Source organism: Gobio gobio (genome assembly GCF_949357685.1).
Source record: "Gobio gobio genome assembly, chromosome: 7".
NCBI lineage: Eukaryota > Metazoa > Chordata > Actinopteri > Cypriniformes > Gobionidae > Gobio > Gobio gobio.
In genome coordinates, this window is record NC_137103.1 from 33,316,401 (window position 1) to 33,336,913 (window position 20,513).

Genomic DNA, 20,513 nt, shown 5'->3' on the forward strand with positions numbered 1-20,513 from the left:
GCAGAGTCTGGTCCTCCTCAAGTCAGTGATCATTCTGTTCAATCCAGCTGTGCTGAGAGAGCAAGCGAGCGAGCGAGCGAGAGAGAGAGACAGAAGTGTGAGTCAGGGGTTTAGTGAAAGTTCCTCAGGTGTTTCCTCTTTCTTCTGCACCTGCGTCTGCAGCTACCAAGATGAATCAGGGAGTTTATTTAATGTGACAGGCGACACAAATACACACACTCCACTTTCTTGAGGCCCAAAGGAAATGTGATTGATGGAAATAGGCAAGATTAGGAAAACATTCAGACAACAGACAAATATATAAACACACAAACTTGCCTTGAAAAGACAAATATGCTAAGACAGAACTATTAAAATATGACTGCTGGAATCCATCTATCTGTCTATTCATTCATCCATCTTAACATCTAACTATCCCTCTATCCACCTATCCACCTATCTATCAATACATCTATCTTGTCAATCTATCCCTCTATCTGTTTGTCTGTCCATCCATCCATGCATCCAGCCATCCATCGAACTAAATGCATATCTATCCCTCTATCTATCTGTCTGTCCATCCATCCATCACAGTCCATCTACAGTATCTATCCATACATCTATATCTAAACATATACGTATCCCTCTATCTGCCCATCTATCCATCCATCATACCTAAACTTCTACCTATCCCTCTATCTGTCCATCTATCTATCTATCTATCCATCCATCCATTCATCCATCCATCCATCCAAATGTAAATCTGTCCGGCTTTCTATTAATTTATCCATCCATCCATCTATCCCTCTTCTCTCACGCAAACATGCAGTCGTGCTATATATTTCAAGCTTTCTCTCTCTCTCTTTTTCTTCTCACTCCCTTATTTACATTTGAACTGTCTCATTACCCCCAGCACTGTGCCGCTTATCTTCCTTTTTGTAGTACATCTAACCTGGCAGTCATGTCTTGTAGAATAAAGGTTTACATGTGAATGTATGAGTCCGGCGTGTGGCATGAAATAAAAAAAGTGTTGACCGTAGACATGAGACTCTGATAATAAATGAACCTGTCAGATGTTGACTATCAATAGCTCACTTCCAATTAGATCTCACCTTTTAATGAGCACTACTTATAGATTTATACATTAACGTTAAACCCTGCATGCATGTAAAAATAAATAAATAAATCAGACATTTAGATTCATTCAGTCATGAAGGATATTTAACTAGCTTTGTTGAAATAGTTTGCTCTAACGCAGTTATAAGGTCATATGGCTATCGTAGTCATCCATGATGACTCTGCAGGTTCAGTCCTGTACTTCAAATTATGGCAATATTTGCGAATAATAATCTCAGCGTTATGACAGAATGCCTTCGGTCTTTATTCTGCTCAGTTCATTAGCAGCACAAATGAAAGTTGCTGAGGTGCAGTAATGAATAAGTTATGCAAATATTAACATCACATTTTCAGCTGCGTGCTTTTCTTGCCTCATTTCTCAGCTATAACTGTATTTTGGTTGACATTTCGTGATACAGTGATGCTGTACCACAATTATTAAATGGTAGCTGAATTTCTGATTTAAGAATTATACTTTGTTGTCAGTGATGGCACTGATATACTGTACCAAACACATTCATGGAATGTTGTCTCTGCGATATTTCTTACACAATATAAATGGACACCATCTATACACAAGTCTTTTGAAGTTTCAGCAAAATTCTCATAATAATACAGACACTGGAAGCATGAGCTGTTGCACTGCAGACCCTCAACACAACTCCGGGTCACTGGACAGGACATCAGCACTAGCCCTCCAGCTCTGCTTTCCACTCAGATATCAGCAAACTCGCTGCCACTCACAGCCAGTTGTTGCCATGGAAAGGCTTTGTCGCTAACAATGCATTCAATAGGGAATGAGATAACTAAACGATAATCACATTGTTGCCTCTTTTTTGACCTATCACAGGCTCATAACCATGGAGATGTTCAGTGCTCGAACAGATAAGAACAAAGAGACTGCAAAGGGCAATAGCCATCTTCAGAACGAGAGGAACAAAAAGAATGCAATACAGACCTATCAAGGTTCGTCTCTTTTTAAAGAAGACACACAGCAGATTATTGATGAACTGAGAGCACTTCAAAGTGTAAAAAACTTATAAAAGTTTGTTTACGGTAAATCAAATGTACTGTACTAAATATTTTAAACAAAATATATATTTTACAAAATAATAAAATTAAAAACAAAGTAAAAAAATTTACTTTAAAATTACTATAAAATCAAAGCCACATGTCTAACCAAGTTGCGTATCACAAAAATGGAGGTTCCTATGAGATTTTATTTAGGCATAATACAAAAAATAGTCAGCGGGTGACACCCACATTCCATTGATTTTTTTTATGCATTCTCCTGTAACAATAACATTTCTGTCACAATATCACTTCTATTAAAACAGTCACCAAAAATGAAACCTTGAGTATATATGTGTTTTGACAAAATTAGAAAAGTTTTTGATTATAAAATAGTTTAAATAAATGTTGTGAGTCGAGCCGAGTCGAGTCGAGCCACGAACGCTGTGCTAAGCTGCGATAATTCCTATCGACCAGCTCACTTAGCACAGCGTTCGTGGCTCGAATGTCGAGACTGTTTTCCAAGATGGCTCCTGTCTGTATTAGACATGTGCCGGTAAACGGTAATACAATATACCGCAATAATGAACATGCACAATATTGTTATCGTGGGCACTTCAAAATACCGTGAATAATTAATTATTACGAATTATTCAGATTTTTAGAATTAATTTTAAGAATACTTTACCCATCAACCTTTAAAATGAAAAACACGTCAAAGAGGAACACGCACTGATGTAAATAGACCGTGCATGAGCCGAGCACATGGCGGAATGAGGAGACGCTGAAGTGCACATTCATTCTTCGACAGCAGAGGGCGCTGACGGAACAGCAGAAATGCAGCCGTTTCCCCAGTAATCACACAACCTAATACATAATACTTAAAGACTTGCATGTTATATTTTAATCTGGACTAAATTACATGCCCTAGATATTGTTTTAATGTGTTCTGACTGTTGTTCAATCACACACTCTACAAGGCTCCAGTATTTAACATTAGTGACAATGAAAAATACTTCTAAAGCTTGTATTAATCTTAGGTAAATGTACATTTCAGCATACCTATTGTTCTTTATAATTCTTTTGCACTTTAATCTGTTTTAAATATTTGTTTACTTTATACATTTTTGTGTATTGCTTTATTGTATTTAAAAGTTTGGTTCTTTTGTTATAAGAAAGTGATTTAACCTGTTATAGTATGACAACACTTTTTTTGCAACTTATTTCAATATCGTGATAATACCGTATACCGTGATAAAAGCTTCAGCAATTTATCGCAACATGAAAATTTGATACCGGCATATGCCTAGTCTGTATACGCATAATGTTCTGTCTTTATAAAGTATCTTCTTATTAAACTGTTTGTACACTTACAAAGTTCTCAATGCTTCGGTTTGCATTTAGGAACCCTCATTATGCTACCGTGTTAGTGTGAGGCTATTTTTAGCCTTGTTAGTGGTACTAACTAGCGATTTAATTTTACTTACTCTGTGCCCCATTTACTCGCATTATAAGCGAATCTGTTTTTAGAGATAAAACTCTTTACATTCGATTTTCATGAAAACGCATCCCAGAGAACGATCTACTCGGTAACCATGTGTTAATTACCCCTAGGTTCATTTTTCACCGGAGTTGTCCTTTAACTGTAACCCTGTTCCCTGAAAAAGTAGGAACGAGATGCTGCGCTATGGGAAAACATCTTTGTTTGACCGGTTGAGAAGTTTGTGTGACAAACACGTCAAGAATTTTAAATAACCTGTTGATGACGTCATTGGAATGTGCTCTCGTGAGAGGCTATAAATGATGTTTCAGTCCAGGAAGAGCACATTCAAATAATCAATCCAATCAACTCGTCATCAACATCAATTACCATGTCTATCCTATCAGCATGAGAGGAAGTCTATATATATTAGTGGTGGGCATAGATTATTTTTTTTAATCTAGATTAATCTCACTGTAATCTTGGAATTAATCTAGATTAAAATGGCTCATTTGAATTCTGCCAAAGGCATTCAGAATATGTGTGCTCGTAAGTGATCGTTTGTCTTTTTGTAGTTTGAATAATAAATAACTTCTGTCCCTTTAAGACCTGACGCACGCATGGATCCCACTGTTCCTGTGAGCTGGTTACGACTGTGTTTACGTTAAAACTCACCAAGATGGGCATTGAGACATTTTTGAGTGTATTTGACCATTAATAAGCTTGAAAAAGGAGCTAATTTTTGCACTTGTATTTCAACGGCGGCTTTATCAAGGTATGTGTATGTGCGCTTCAGATGCGAGTGCGAAATCTGCGGGAATTAACGTTATGTGCAAGAATTAACGTCATGTGCAACCCCGCGCGAAATTCAGACCGGTCACACCATGAGGAAAAATCCAACAGAACACCCGTTCGCAATGTTCAGAGGATTAAACGGACTGAATGAGAGGAGGCGGGTGCGTGTCAACTCGCTGTCGGTCGGAGAGGAGAGGAGAGCGCAGCTGATATCGATACTGTAGAAAATGAGTATCGTATCGTTTCAGATATTTCAGTATCGATACATAGCGAAATATCGATATTTTTGACAACACTAGTAGGCATACACACAGGTTCGAAGACTCGTTCTCTCGCCCCCTACTAAAGTGCAATTCGGCTAGGTATAAATCCGCGCTAAAATATCAAGGTGAAAGTCATCATAGCTTGCGTAGTATAGATCTAGCTCCCAACCCAACTTTGAGAATAGATTAACGGCGATATTTTTTTTATCGCCTGATAAGAGTCTCATGTTAACGCAGCACGTTAGCGCCGATAACGGCCCACCACTAATATATATATATATATATATATATATATCGACATTCCTCAACAGTTTTCAGCATCCCTCCACCACCCCGACACCTCACTCTGGCTTGTTCCTACCACAGCCAGGAATACGGAGGAGTACTCTGGGTTCGAGTCAAATACTGAGCTCGGAGCACTCTCCTTGGACAGCATGCCAAATACGCATACCATTTATTCTATCTGACTTATTTGTAAGTGTGAAATAGACAGGAAACAGGTGCACCTTCAGATATCACTTTGTCTAAAGAGACGTTTAGACACGTCCCCAGTGCGGCAATGCAGCACGGCATCTCGTCCCGCTTTTTCAGGGAACAGGGTTACAGTCAAGTAACCCAAGACATTCCCTACTCTCAATGCTGCCCTATGCTCTATGAGATAGAGAATATCAATGCTGTCACACTGGGAAGTGTCTGGAGATTGTGTGCTCACAAACACGAGAAAGGTCTCAGACATGAGCTTGGGATGTCAACTAAAGGACATGTGAGCCCGGAGTAGCATGAACATTCAAACTTTAAAATCTGATAAATGTGTGCGGAGAGGACCAGCTTGCCGCATCACATACTTGTTGCAAGGGGGCACCTTTGCCAAAGCTTTGGGGGATGGAACCCCACTAGTAGAATGAGCCCTAACTCCAAGAGGTGAAGCTTGACCACGTGCCTCGTAGGCTAAAGCAATGGCATCCCTCACCCAGTGTGACATAGTTTGCTTGTTGGCAGCTGCCCCCCAGTTGTGGCCTCCATAGCAAATTAAGAGTTGCTCTGACTTATGCCTCTGGCTAATGCGGTGGACGTTAGTCTGAAGATCACGGACTGGACACAGTTGGTGAAGTTCCTCCTGCTCCAGCGTAGTGAAAGGCAGAGAACAGAAGGCTTCAAGAATGACTGGATGCACGGTCCAGAATGGAACTTTAGGTAGATAGTCAGAGTGAGGGTGCAAAATAGCTTTGACCAGTCCAGGGCAAAGTCTAAGCAGGATGGCAAAATCAACAGAGCCTGCAAATCCCCAATTCTCTTTAGCAAAGTTAAGGCCATGAGAAAAAACATCTTTAGGGTCAGAAACATGTCAGGCGCTGACTCTAGAGATTCAAAAGGGGGTTTTGTCCAGCCCCTTAAGGACTATGGCTAAGTCCCACAAAGGGATCTTTACTCTAATGTAAGGCCTCAGCCGCTTTGCTCCACGGATGAAGCAGGTGATAAGAGGATCCCCGTCAGTCAGGACGTGGCAAGCCGATATGGCGGCCACAAATACCCTGAGGGCGGGCATGTGAATGCTGTTTATTTTTCCAGCAGAAACTCCAGCACACAATCTGGCAGTGCAACAACAATTGGGCAGTGAAACAATCTGGCAGTGAACTGGGTCTGCACCGCGTGCAGAACACCACCTTTCAAAGACACTCCATTTAAGGGCATAGATTCTTCTTGTGGAGGGAGCCCTAGCACTGAGAATGTACAATATCAGCTGGAAGCCCAGCATCCCTCAGTTGGTCCCCCTCAGGGGCCAAACGTGAAGGTTCCAAAGCTCTGGCCGAATACAGTTTCTCCACTAGATAGTTGAATAGGTCGATGCCGAGGGCACAAAGACAAATTATGTATATGGTTCCCCCCATGAACGAATGAACTCGTCATGAACGAGTTAACTCGTCATGGCGGTCTTCAAAGAAAAGGAGAGACCGTCGCTCAGTCCCTCCCCTCGGCCTCCAGACAGAAATCTATCCTCTAACTCTGAGCGTTTGGGGGGTCTCTTGTTTCTGTGGCCAGTCCAGTTGAAACAGCCACTGCACAAGTCACCACATCGAGTAGTTCCTCTTGTGCATTATCATCATAGAAGGAACCCTCGAAGCCGGCGCATTCAAAATCCATCTCGCAAGAAACAAGAGATGCAGCGTCATTGGTCCATAGGATGCGAGGACATCCCGAATTGGAGAGAGAGCGAGCGAAAGGAACGTACACGTCTCTCGTTCCTCAGCTAGATTGACTCGCGAGCCCCGCAATCTCATTTTGGGAGCTTGCCCTTGGAAATATCAGAGACGAGCGCAAAGCGATTTAATTTAAAACAACTCACAGTGCTCACACTCGCCATGCTCAAGAGCAAGGGCAGCATGCTCTTCCCCCAAACACTCAAAGCAGAACTAATGTGTGTCATAGTCAGGGATGGGCCGTGAACAGGGAGGCACGCATCTCCTGATTGTTTGCGACATCTCTGTTTTTTCACGCTGAGAAAATTCTGCACACTGACAACTGGAACTCTAACTCCTAACAAAGTGGACAGATAAAGAGCTAGTTTTCACACACACACACACACACACACACACACACACACACACACACAATGCGGTCTCTGAAGACAAAGAAACTTGAAGGCGCACCTGTTTTGCGTCTATTTATAGCCTCTCACGAGTGTGCATTCCGATGACGTCATCCTCAGAGGTTATTTAAAGCCAAGTTCTTGGTGTGTTTGCCACTATACTTCACAACCGGTCAAAAAAAATGTTTTCCCATAGTCGATAGCGCAGCATCTGTTTTTATGGTAATGCAATGTTCGCTTTTAAGCGATGTTCACAGGATGAATTTTGAGTGTTAAAATTTTTGAATGATACCTAATTTATGATGATTACAAAAATATGTAATTGGGGGGAAAAAAGTCAGCAACATTAACATGTATAGGGTTAAACATAAATATATTTTTCATGCTCTATATGGGATCAGCCTGACCACTTTGAGGCTTGTATAGAAATGATGTATGACTAAAGCTTTAAATAATCCTTTGCTGCCCGTGGCTCATTTGTTTGCTCTATCAATAGCAGATCGAAAAGCAAAATCTTTAAACTCAGGTCTAATCAAACACAAGCAGATTATCAAGGTTTTTGGGTTTTGGTGCAGTCACACAAGGAATTAAGTATGTACAATTGCTTTTCAAACACCGCAGCAAATAATATAATTAATATAATATAATATAATATAATATAATATAATATAATATAATATAATATAATATAATATAATATAATATAATATAATATAATATAATATAATATAATATAATATAATATAATATAATTAATATAATATAATATAATATAATAATTATTACCATTTACAATTTGTGTTAGAATTTATTATTACAAATATGTTTTATTTCAGGTTTGTACATCTAATAGTACTCGAATGGTGTGTAGAAAAAATGCAGCATCAATGTGGAAAGTAAACTAAACTAAATATAGTAAATTCTTTGGGACATTAGTCATTCTATTTCTTTTTCAGTAATGAGGCGTGCATGTGTAGAAAGTCAAAGTGGCAAAGTGACATGAAACTTTCTTCTAAGAAAATTGCTGAACTAAATCAGACAGTCTCCTAACTAATGTCAGATTATTCTTCTTAATTGTTGATAAAAAATATAATCAGTCACACCAATGGAGATTAAATGAACAGTTTGGCTTTTACATAATGCAAATTTTCTCTGTTTGCTGCTCATTCCCATCGTCATCATCATCATCATCTGCGAGTGTTTTTATGCTTGTGGATAAATATAAGCACTCAGCCTCAGTCAACACCTCTTGTTGCAGCAATCTGTTCCTTACCAGTCTGTGAATCATCTGTTGAAGATTGAAATCCTTGATCTGCTCAAATTCACTACTAATTCGAATTCGCCAAAAAAAGTAAATGCACATGTCATTTACCGTCATTAACTTTAGTTAAGATAAAATGCTCATATGAGAAAAGTGACAAAAGCAGTTATGACATCTTCAATAACCAACTTCAATGCTTCTCAGTGAATGCATTAGTCAATGTCACTGAAGGCAGCTAACGAAGATAATTCCATGTCAGATTACTCACTGACATCCACAACAAATCTCTTCTTTTCTGTCAGCCATCATCTTTTCTATCTATTTTTTTCTTCAACTGAATTTACTACAGCATTCAAACTGCTACTGAAAAACAAAATCATGGGCTGTGTTCGAAATCGCCCCCAAACCCTTAAATAGGGCACTATTTGAGTGAACATCCATTTGTAGTGGTGTCCGAAACAATAGTGGACGTTTTTGAGTGCACTCATTCAATCCCACAATGCACCACAATAACAAGTGTACAGTAAATGTACGCGCTGGAGAATATGCTGCGCTGCACAGACCGATCGGCGTATGACAGCAAAGTCCCACGAGAGTGTTTCGAGAGCAAACGAGAAACGACTCCTTATGTGGCGTTCACACCGGACGCGATTCGCGCGAAGGTGGACGCGTGTACATTTTGAGTTTACTCGCGCGAATCGCGCGTGAAATTCGCGCAAATCGCGCGTGACATTCACTGCACAACAGATGCGAATTCGCGTCATGGGCGGGGCTTCCGCCAGCAGCTCGTCTCGTTGAGAAATGGCTGACATGGACTGTGTTTACATGTCTTTTTTTTTTTTCATATCTACTGTTAATGTGTGGCAAAACGTAGTTTTAAGACTTTTTCAGTCGATAATGTAGTTGTTTAAAGCTCAAATCTGTGGTTTATTTACATAAACAGTGCCTATTTGAACATTTTATCTGCCGTTGTCGGAGCTGTGAGCTCCAGCGGACAGCGCGCTCAGCGCACGTGAAAGCCGGCGAGGGCAACCTTTCCTCGGCCAGTCCTTCTGCCGTCTCCCGCTGGCTCTGATGTCTCTGTGGTGTGTCTCGAGCTATAATTCGTCTTGTAACGGCCGATCTTTGGTCTCATGGATCTATAATTTGTTCCCTGGCAAATCGTTTAGGCTGAGGGCAAAGATAAGTTTCATTACTTTATATTTTTAGGCTATAACTGTATGTTGCAGTTGTAACGTTAGCCTACTAGCACTGACTTTGAATGTTTGACTGCATTGTTTGCTTTATTTCATGTATAGCTTGTTATACATTACTTATACTTTTGTATTATTGATCATACATAAACTTGCATTTAACAAAAAGAGACTGGGTTGTGTTTCATGTCATTTAATGTTATCACAGTGATAATCATATTGTCTGAACCAGATATTAATATACAGATTTTCACCTCATTGTTGTCACTACTAGAGCAAGCTCCTGATTGGTTAACGCGGCGCGAAATATCCGCCAAAGTTCAGATTTTTCAACTTGAGCGTTTCGCGCGATTCACGCGATTCGCGCGAATCGCGCGTTCAAAACGCTCAAGTCGCGTCCTTCTCGCCGCCTCAATCGCGCGAATCGCGCGAATCTCGCCGCCTCATTCGCGCGAATCGCGCCGCAGAATGCCATTTCGCGTCTCTGCATTGACTTAACATGTAAATCACTCACGCGAATCGCGCGAATCACGTCCGGTGTGAACGCACCATTATGCTTTTGAATCCCACTCACTCTCAACCAGACTGTGTAGCCAACTCTCAACGCACAGTCGCGCTCTGAATTAATTAACTTACCGCTGTCTGATTCGCCCCATGTACCCTCATTCTCCATTACTCCATTAGCGTACTCCAAAAACGAGCCAACAAGCTTAAAGTTAACCCTATAGCTCTTTACTTGTGAGGCACTGAACTTACTAAAGTAACTAATAAGGATTTCATTTTAAAATAAAGACTTAATATTTTATGTACAAATTTTATAGTATAAAATATATATAGTATAGTATATATTTAATACTATATAGTAGGCTACTATTTATACTATATTGCATGGGCGTCAGAAGCAAAAAAATGTGGGTGGGTCCTTTCACAGAAACATTTTACATAATTACAAATATATCGGCTTGTTTACTAAACGTCTGGTTGAGGCAGACAAAACTACGGAAAACTCAAATTCTTACGCAGCAACAATAGTGTAGGTGTAAGAGGCATGGCGTCAAGTTTTGACGCAAATCGACCCGTGGTTCGAATTCGCCTTTTGCCGAACTCGCATATCAGATCGGAAAGGCATTTATTTTCAATGAAAATGAAGAAAATATTAGAAAAGTGAAAATAAAGCTTCTAACGCTTTTAATCAGTGTTCAGGGTATGTAAACAGACATGTGCTCAATTTGAGACGATAAAAGTGAGTGGGTCCAATATCATTGGTCAATGTCAAGTGTGTGGGTCGATGCCATCTCCTGGCGAAACGCGGGAATTCATTCAATGTACGGCGCGACTCACAGTGCATTATGGGTATTCTCTAGCTGTTGAGAATACATCGGTTGTAAACTCGTTATTGCGGTGCATTGTGGGATTGAATGAGTGCACTTAACGTCCACTATGGTTTCGGACAGCACTAAATGGCTGTTCCCTCAAATAGTGCCCACACAGCTGAATCAATCATCCATCCATCTTCCAAACTGCACTGGTCCAGCGCAATATCATGCATACAGGTATAAATTCCTTTTAAAATAATTATTATATTGTTTGATTAAGGTTTATACATGCTAGTTTCTGTGGCAAAGTTCAAGATAAATCTTTTCATTATTACTGGAGCTGCCGGTTTTCTGTTTCAAATAAACAGCAAGCACAAACTGCAAAAATGGCAGCCTTTCCGGCGCACTTAAGTGTCCGAAATCACTCACTCGTTTTCAAAGTGGACTATATCAGTGGACTAATGTAGGGAATAGTGAATGAGTGTATAGGGGGCGATTTCGAACACAGCCATGGTGTCCACATTTAGTATGCTAAGCAGGGCTTGACATTAACACTCGCCAACCCGCCATTTGCGGGGGTGGATTTCAGCTGCGGCGTGTAACACAGTCACTCCTACTAGCCACTTTGGCGGGTCTTCTCAGAGGCGTTCAGATCAGTCATCGCTGAAACGCGGGAGTTTTGTTCAGAGCACACTCTCACTCACTGAGATCTGCACTCTCATCATAAACAGCACAGCAGAGATGCATGCGATGTACGCAGAAGCTTTATTCATTATACAGCGATTGACTGTTTTTTTCTATTTCAGCAGCTCACAGATCACAGCAGAACCACAGTGCATCTGATGGGACTGGCATAAAGTTGGCTTGACATTAGACATTCGATACTCGTGAATTTAGGATCGCCTCTAAAGTTACATACGACATTGATTGGTATACACGTTTCTAACTTCAATAGCATTTGAAAATGACGACTTAGTCATAAAAAAACAACTGTAAAGTGTTCATCTGGGTGTCAGGTATGATGCACACCTTTTAGATTTTGATATTTAATAAACTGTCAAATCACATGAAAATATGAATATTTATATACTATGTTACTGTATGGGCTCATACACAAAATATGCTAGATTTAACTGTCATAGCTGATGGAACACTGATGAGAATAAAAAAAATTCAGACAAACAACAGTTAGTGTTTCTCTGTCTAGATTAAGGATCTTTTCACACAACATTATCAGAGCTATTTGATGACCTGTCATGTTATACATTTCCTGTAGACTTGATTTGGGTGAGTACAGTGCTCATTAACATATAGCCAACAACACACTTCCTTAGACAAAGTGGATAATACCCATCAAATTGTGGTTTAAGGTTTGAGTGGAAAAAACACCAGGGATGTTATAAGACAGATGTGAGAGGAACATAATTTACTCATCCTCATGTCGCTTAAAACCCATAAGACTTTCGCTTCGGAACACAAATGAAGATTTTTTTAATGAAATCTGAAGAGATTTAAATATACTGAAGATTTCGCCCGCATATGGCCGCCTTGGTGTGGAGCTCTCCAGTTGTTTTACTGTTTTTGTTAGTTTGTCCTGTTTTTTGTTTTTCTTATACAATCAGTTTCACCAGTGATGAACTGCTGAACATTCTGCAGTACACACCACTGAATCGTCTGCTTGTTTTATTATTCTGATCTTTTGCTGAACATTGTAGTTGGAGGAGCAGAGACGAAGCTCAAGCGCTCCAAGGCGCATAAGCACGGGAAGCAAGCTGGCGCACTAGTTAGGACCCCTGCTACACCACAGTAAAGGATGCATATCACTCTGTCCCTAGAGCAGCTTTAGGACTCTCTGTTCACTGTCTGGTTCATCTTATACTGACCTACAGGCAGAAACTGAAATCAGCTTAACCTGTAATAAGGCCTGTAAAAGATGGACTAATGAAGCAGAGCAGGATTTACAAGCCTGCTTTGAGTGCACTGATTGGAGTGTTTTGGAAGTGTCTAACACTGATTTGGGTGAGCTCACAGATACTGTCACATACATCAGTTTCTGTAAGGATATGTGCATTCCTACCAGGACTTATTTAACATACATCAATGACAAATTTCCTCTTGAGCCCAGTACAGCATGGCATGATTACAAACCGTTCTCGGCCCGTAATTCTCAGCATGGTTGTCTAACATGCTGAACCACGCTGGTAGAATGTGTGTAGTGACGTCGCAACTCAGAATTGGTCACTTGTCTGTTGCCTGGCTACCAATTTCTCTGTTGCTGGCTAATCGCGCTATTTGAGCAAATACAATTTAAAGAAATATCTGACCATCCTCCATAACGGGTCGCAATTTACATCTTATATCTTCAGTAAACTGTTGCTTTACCAAGGCATCGACTGACACATTTGTATTACATTCCACAGAGCAGCTAGCCTGACAAGCCAGACCCACATCAAGATGTTGGGTCTGGGAACTCACCATTAGCAAGGCTCAGTCCAAGGGGCGGGATAAACAGCTGTCTTTCAAATTCCCTCTGCACACAATAGGACAGCGCTACAACCAACCAGAGCAACGAAGAAGGTGAAGCGGAGCTAGTTGATAGATTAAACTTTCATCGTATCTGGTCGGCAAAACTCCGAACACATCTTCATTTCTTAAGGATGACTTCACAAGTCTTCCAGAGTCACGGCCAAAGCCGATTCGAAAGACCGTTGTTCGCCAGCTTCTTTGTTTACCGTCATTATGTTAAGTCCGCCCACCGACTCTATACACGATGTGATTGGCCTGACCAGTGTTTGGTTTTTCCAGCTCGCAAGCCAACGGAGAGTTGCTAGACTACCCTGGCTGCAAATTAGATTTGCTTCCGCTAGGGTGCGTCTAGATTTTTAGGCTAAAGAGCAGCCATTATCAGCCCCACAGTGGAAAATGAAGCCATATCCATACCGTCTGGGCAAAGAGAACAGTTTGGCAGTTTGGAAGGTTCTCAGCGAAATTCAGACAGCTTCGCCAGGCCAAAGAAGATGCCTATAGGAATGGGGTCATAATCTTGTACAATCAGGCCAAAAACACACTGACAAAAGAGATTAGAGTGGCTAAGAGGAGCTACTCTAAAAATCTGGACCCTGCGTCAGTGTGGAAAGGCCTGAAAGACATCACAAACTACAAGACACCATCCCCCAATTCTGTAGGGAATCAACTGGTTGACAACACAAATTATCTCTACTGCAGATTTGAAAATCCCAGTCTCACACCCCAAACTCACTCTGACGGTCTCTCTGCACAACCATCAACACCTCCAGCAACCCAGCTCTCCCACTCTCCTGCCATTCAGGTCAGTGAAGAGGATGTGTATCAGGTCTTTAAGAAACATAAGACAAGGAAAGCACCAGGCCCAGACAGTGTCTCACCAGCCTGTGCTGTCCAGCCTTCATCTTCTAGCAGGTCTTCAACAGATCACTGGAGCTGTGCAAAGTCCCTTTTTGCTTCAAATGCTCCACCATCATACCCATCACAAAAAAAACTAAATCACTGGACTTAATGACTACAGACCTGTCATTCTCATGTCTGTGGTCATGAAGTAATTTCAAAGGACATCACAGGACTGTTGCTGCTTATCGAGCAAACAGGTTTGTGGATGATTCAGTCCACATGGAAGTGCACTACATCCTACAATATCTCAACAGACCTGGGACTTATGTGAGTATCCTGTTTGTGGACTCCGGCTCAGCCTTCAACACCATCATCCCAGCACTCCTCCAGACTAAGCTAACTCAGCTCTCTGTTCCTAGCTTTATTCGCCAGCTTTCCGACAGAGATTCAACATCTAGTGAGAATGGGGAAATTCAAATCCAAGACCCTTCTGTCAAACTTCTGAAGTTTGCAGATGACCCTATCATCGGCATCATACACAATGGTGACAAGTCTGCATATAGGCAGGAGGTGTAACTGCTGGCTGTCTGGTGCAGTCATAACAACCTGGAGCTGAAATCGCTCAAAAAAGTGGATATGACTGTGGACTTTAGGAGAAACACCCCAGCATTACCCCCACTCACCATCATGAACAGCACTGCGGCAGCAGTGGAGTCATTCAGGTTCCTGGGCACAACCATCTCTCAGGACCTGAAGTGGGACAATCATATTTGCTCTATTGCAAAAATGGCCCAGAAGAGGTTGTACTTGCCAGCTGAGGAAGTTCAACCTGCCACAGGTGCTGCTGATGCAGTTCTACTCTGCAGTGATTCAGTCTGTCCTCGGCACTTCCACTTCCATTCAGACATCAGAAGACTACAGAGGATGGTTCAGACTGCTGAGAGGATTATTGGTGCTACCCTGCCCACCCTCCAAGAACTGTATACATTCAGAGTGAGGAAAAGGGCTCAGAAAAGCCAGGCATAAGAAAAGTTTCTTGACAGAGTGTACAAGTTCATGAGAAATTGTCACATCTGTCCTGTTTCTCTTGGATGATGACCTCCTTAAATGCCCTGATCTTTAATGGGGAGTGTTACTCAACTCTCCTCTACAGAATCCCTCACAGGTGCTCAAGAGAGTGTAAAGATTGGGGGAAATACATGTCCACAGAAGGTTTTTTACCTTGGGATAATGCATTTCGTCATTGTCATGTTGAAAAAATACCCAACAACACAGGGAATGAGGAGAGGGTATTATCTTCTGCTTCAAGTTTTTGTATTACATCACACAGTGGTGTGTGAATTCATGAGAGCATTGATAAAGCACAATTCCCTCACTCCATCAGCACTCATACTTCCCAATAAGAACTTCTCTACCACTGAACTTCACTGTGGAAACCAGACACTTCTCACCATACTCCTCCTCTAGCAACACCATAACATTTTGGATGCTGTTAGAACCAAAATGATTGACTTGTTCTCATGAGAGCAGAGCATGGATTCCCATAAGTATATATTTTGTAAATGCCTTGCCTTAGAAAAGGCTAATTGACTTTATTTTGCTTTGGCTACAGTAGAGAGTTCCAGCGTGGACAACAACCATGCATGTCACTTCTGTGAGATAAACAGTCGCTCTTTTAATAGCTTTTGCTGGCTTTGAGACACTCGCTTGGTATTTCTCCTGCTCTTTGTTTAGCAAAAAAAAAAAATCACATATCACTAAATGAAAACTTGAAATGGTCTGATTATTTCAGGGGCCTTGTCACAAGTCCATAGCTTTTGAATTTCTGTTACGTTTGCTATATTTTCACACTTAAAACAATTATTTGGTAATCCTCTTGTACCACTGTCCTCTTTTGTGCTTAGAAATAAGCCTCAAGACAATAATTCAGTGGGCTATTTAACACTTTAAATTGTGAAGAAATGACTTCTATTTAAATGTTTTAGTTCAACATACTTACCTTTCAGAAGGGTGTACTCATTTTTGCAACACAACATTGTATCACTTGATTAGAAAATCTTATTTTCCTGAATAAATTTGACATTGGCATTGACATTTGACTTTGGTAATTGATCAGGCAGACTTGCTGGAACATTATATCTCTAAAGAACCCTAACATGTCTTCTAAGTAAAGAGTAATTGCTGAACTTAAGTTTCAGAGGGGGTGTACTCATCTATGCTGTGCAAGTTTCATGTTCTTAGTTTATCATGTTCAATGTCATGTTCACTGTCTTGTTTCCTGGTTGGTCATGTGATTGCCATGCCCTCTTGTGCTCTCTTGTCATGTGTTCTGTTGTCTTGTTCTCATTGGTTCATTGTTTGATCATTGTTCACAGGTGTCCCTTGTCCAGTCATTAGTCTCACTCTGCGTCCAAATTCGCATACTATCCGTACTAAATAGTATTCGAAAAAAGAATTAGTATGTCCCAAATCGTAGTATGTTGAAAAGAGTATTCCAAAGATTCCCGGATGGTCTACTATTTCCGAATTCGAAGAGCAGATTGATACGCACTCTAATGGCTGATATTGCCCACAACCCATTGCGAGATGGATGAGGATTCGATTAGAAATACAAACGCGGATAAAAAGTGTTAAAAAAAAACTACAAACATGACGGTTATGCGAGTCTGATGGTTGAGTAGAGAGGATTAGATAAAGGGGTTTGAGTGAGCAATTATCAGTATTTAACCTGACAAAAAAATATTTATTCAATATTATTCACATTATATTTCACCTGCAGCAGCAGCATTGTGAACTTTTGTAATGATACGTTTGGCCATTAACTTTGCAAACACATGAGAGGAGTCTCTGCATTAAAGACCCATGAATGGCAGATCAACGTGCAACTACATTTCTCTCTGATACGGTAGGAAATTCAATTGAATGTGGAGGATTTGAACTGTGACGATGATTGATAGGGCAGTTTAAACGGTGACGGGATGCACGTAACTAAGCAACAGAGTCCATTATAGATGACAAAGTAGTATGTCCCAAAGCTTGCATACTCTTCTGCTACACACCCAAAAGTATGTACTTTTTCTTCACAAAAAAAGTACATACTTTTAGGTCGTAGTATAAGTAGGCGAATTGGGACGCAGCATCAGTGTATGTAAACCCTCATGTTTGCCATGTGTCTTTGTCTAGTATTAATCGTTGTAACCTGCTGTTGGTGAGTTTTATGTTTAGTCAAGTCAAGTCAAGTCTTTGTGTTAAGTTTTGTTTATTTTGAATAAACTGCACTTGGGTTCAGCAAACTTGCCTCCAGTGGATCATATGTTACAATTATTCACAATTATTCACATATATTTATTCTTTATTTTCTATTTTACCATCTGTGTACTGATGTCTCTGCACACAGAGAAAATGGGTGTCAAAATTGTCCCTTTAGGGGTACAACAGCAGTACTTTGGCTTATTCAACATATCCCCCAGAGTTAGAAGTCCATACATACCATTTTCATCTTCGTGCGTGCCATAACTCTGTCTGACGTACACACCGTTAGCCTAGCTTAGCACAAAGACTGGAGGTAAACGGCTCCAGCTAGCCTACTGCTCAATACATGACAAAATAACGCCAACATTTTCCTATTTGCATGTTGTGATGTGTATAGTCACAGCGTGTACAAATAACAAGGTTATATGAGACACAGCCATCTTATAATAAACGTTTACATACTGGGGACTAGATTCACAGAAGACGCAGTACTGCTCTACTTCTGCTGAGTGATTTGTTCGCTGCACCTGAGAAGCCCCGTTGTTATTTCTGTCAACAAAACCAACGTGACTAGGTAGCTAGTAACGAACGTGACTGTTGATCATGGCTGACGTTGAGGAATTGTCAGAAGATTTTTACTTGGTATCAAACCAAAATCCAGAACCATATCGTTTTGAGCCGGAATACACAGACGAGGAGTTACAAAGTTTGGAAGCTGATAGACAAGACGCCGAATTACCTCTAGCACCGCTCATTTGTTACTGTGACAGAGCACGTTCGTGACAACACAATACAACATTACAGGGGATACATGGAGCACGGGAACAACTGCAATACAGTAGTGACCACCCGTTACATTAGATCTAGCAAATGGCACTGTTACAGTAGGCTATGTTTCATCTAAAAACATAACGGAACACTTACAGCAGCCGCGGGTGATCCGCTTTGTCCTGTCTGTACTACCGATGGGATGGCCGTATCCTTCAGCACACGTTTCATGGTCCGTGTGGCAAAATTAAATTTTTTCAAAATAGTCCTCTGTGAAATGTTCTGAGCAAACGCGATGGTACTTGATGATGGCTACAGGTGTGTTTGGAAATATATCCAGAGCAAGCAGCCATAGATTCATCAGGTCAGCGTTTTCGATTGGAATTCTATATCATGGTACTACCTTTTCTCCCCTGTTTATTGTCTCAGTTCTTTAAAATACAGCGAACACCCATGATTGTAAACTGTCTAGTAATTGCTATTACTCCAACTCTGAGCAAACTTTCTGCTCTTCACCGCGGGGCTTCTCAGGTGGTGCGAGCAAATCAGACAGAGTTATGGCACGCACGGAGATGAGAATGGTATGTATGGCCTTATCTAACTCTGGGGATAAGGTGAATAAGCTAAAGTCCCAAAAAGTCGGTGGGTTCCTTTAAAAGTACATCTTTGTACCTTTTTTACTCCTAAAAGATGCATATTAGTACCTTAGAATACAAATACGTACTATGAACTTTTGTGGTAAAAGAGGTACAAAGATGTCCTTTTAAAGGAACTGCCCCAGTGACAAGCTGTTGTACCCCTAAAGGGACCATTTTGACACCCTTTTCCTCTCTCTCTCTCTCTCTCTCTCTCTCTCTCTCTCTCTGTGTGTGTGTGTGTGTGTGTGTGTGTGTGTGTGTGTGTGTGTGTGTGTGTGTGTGTGTGTGTGTGTGTGTGTGTGTGTGTGTGTGTGTGTGTGTGTGTGTGTGTGTGTGTGTGTGTGTGTGTGTGTGTGGGCATGTTTTCGTGAAATATCAGGACACAAATGTGTATAATGACATGGGTATGACATAGGTATTACAAAAAGAGGGTGAAATATGAGGACGTTCCCCATGTCCTCACTTTTCAAAATGCTTATAAATCACACAGAACAAGTTTTTTTTCACAGAAAGTGAACTGCACAGTCTCCTGTGAGGGCTAAGTTTAGGGGCAGGGGCAGTGTAAGGGGATAGAAAATACGGTTTGTACAGTATAAAAACCATTACGCCTATGGAATGTCCTCACATTTCACAAAAACAAACGTGTGTGTGTGTGTGTGTGTGTGTGTGTGTGTGTGTGTGTGTGTGTGTGTGTGTGTGTGTGTGTGTGTGTGTGTGTGTGTGTGTGTGTGTGTGTGTGTGTGTGTGTGTGTGTGTGTGTGTGTGTGTGTGTGTGTGTACTGGAAGCTTCTTCTGTCACCAAAACAAATTCCTTGTGAGTGCAAACATACTTGGAAATAAAGCTCTATTTCTGTCTAACATTGATCAGCAAACACAAACAGAAGGTCAACTGTGACAGTCACCTGTAGTCCTTTTTGTGTGTTCAGGTGTGTTGCGTTTTTTTCCCAGATACAGGCGACAAAGAAGCGACAACACAGTCAGCTTTCATCAGCACTAGTTATTTGGCATCGGTTTAGTGTGTCCCTACCTTTAAATGTGAATAAAAGCCTAAATTCAATCTCTTCATCATACAAAGTGATTGTGTCTCTTCAGAAAATTTGGACTAAACTGCTCAATTCACATAGATTAGTTTTACGATCTCTTTATGAACTTTTTGAATCGTCAAAGTGGTAGTTGCGTAGACTGTCAATGGAGGGACAGAAATCTCTCCGATTTCATAAAAATAGTTTAATTTGTGTTTCCAAAATTAACAAAAGTCTTACAGGCTTGGAACGGCATGAGGGTGAATAGAGAATTTTCATTTTTGAGTGAACTACCCCTTTAAATCTGCACATATATAGAAATAAAGTGGTTTTCTCTTCCTCTGTTTTAGAAGAGTGGGGATAGCACAGCCAAACTGAATTTTTACAAACAATTTTAATTGCTTCATCTATGAGAAGCGAACAGTGCAATTAAAATTGTCACAGCTGCGGTTCTGTGATTTAGATC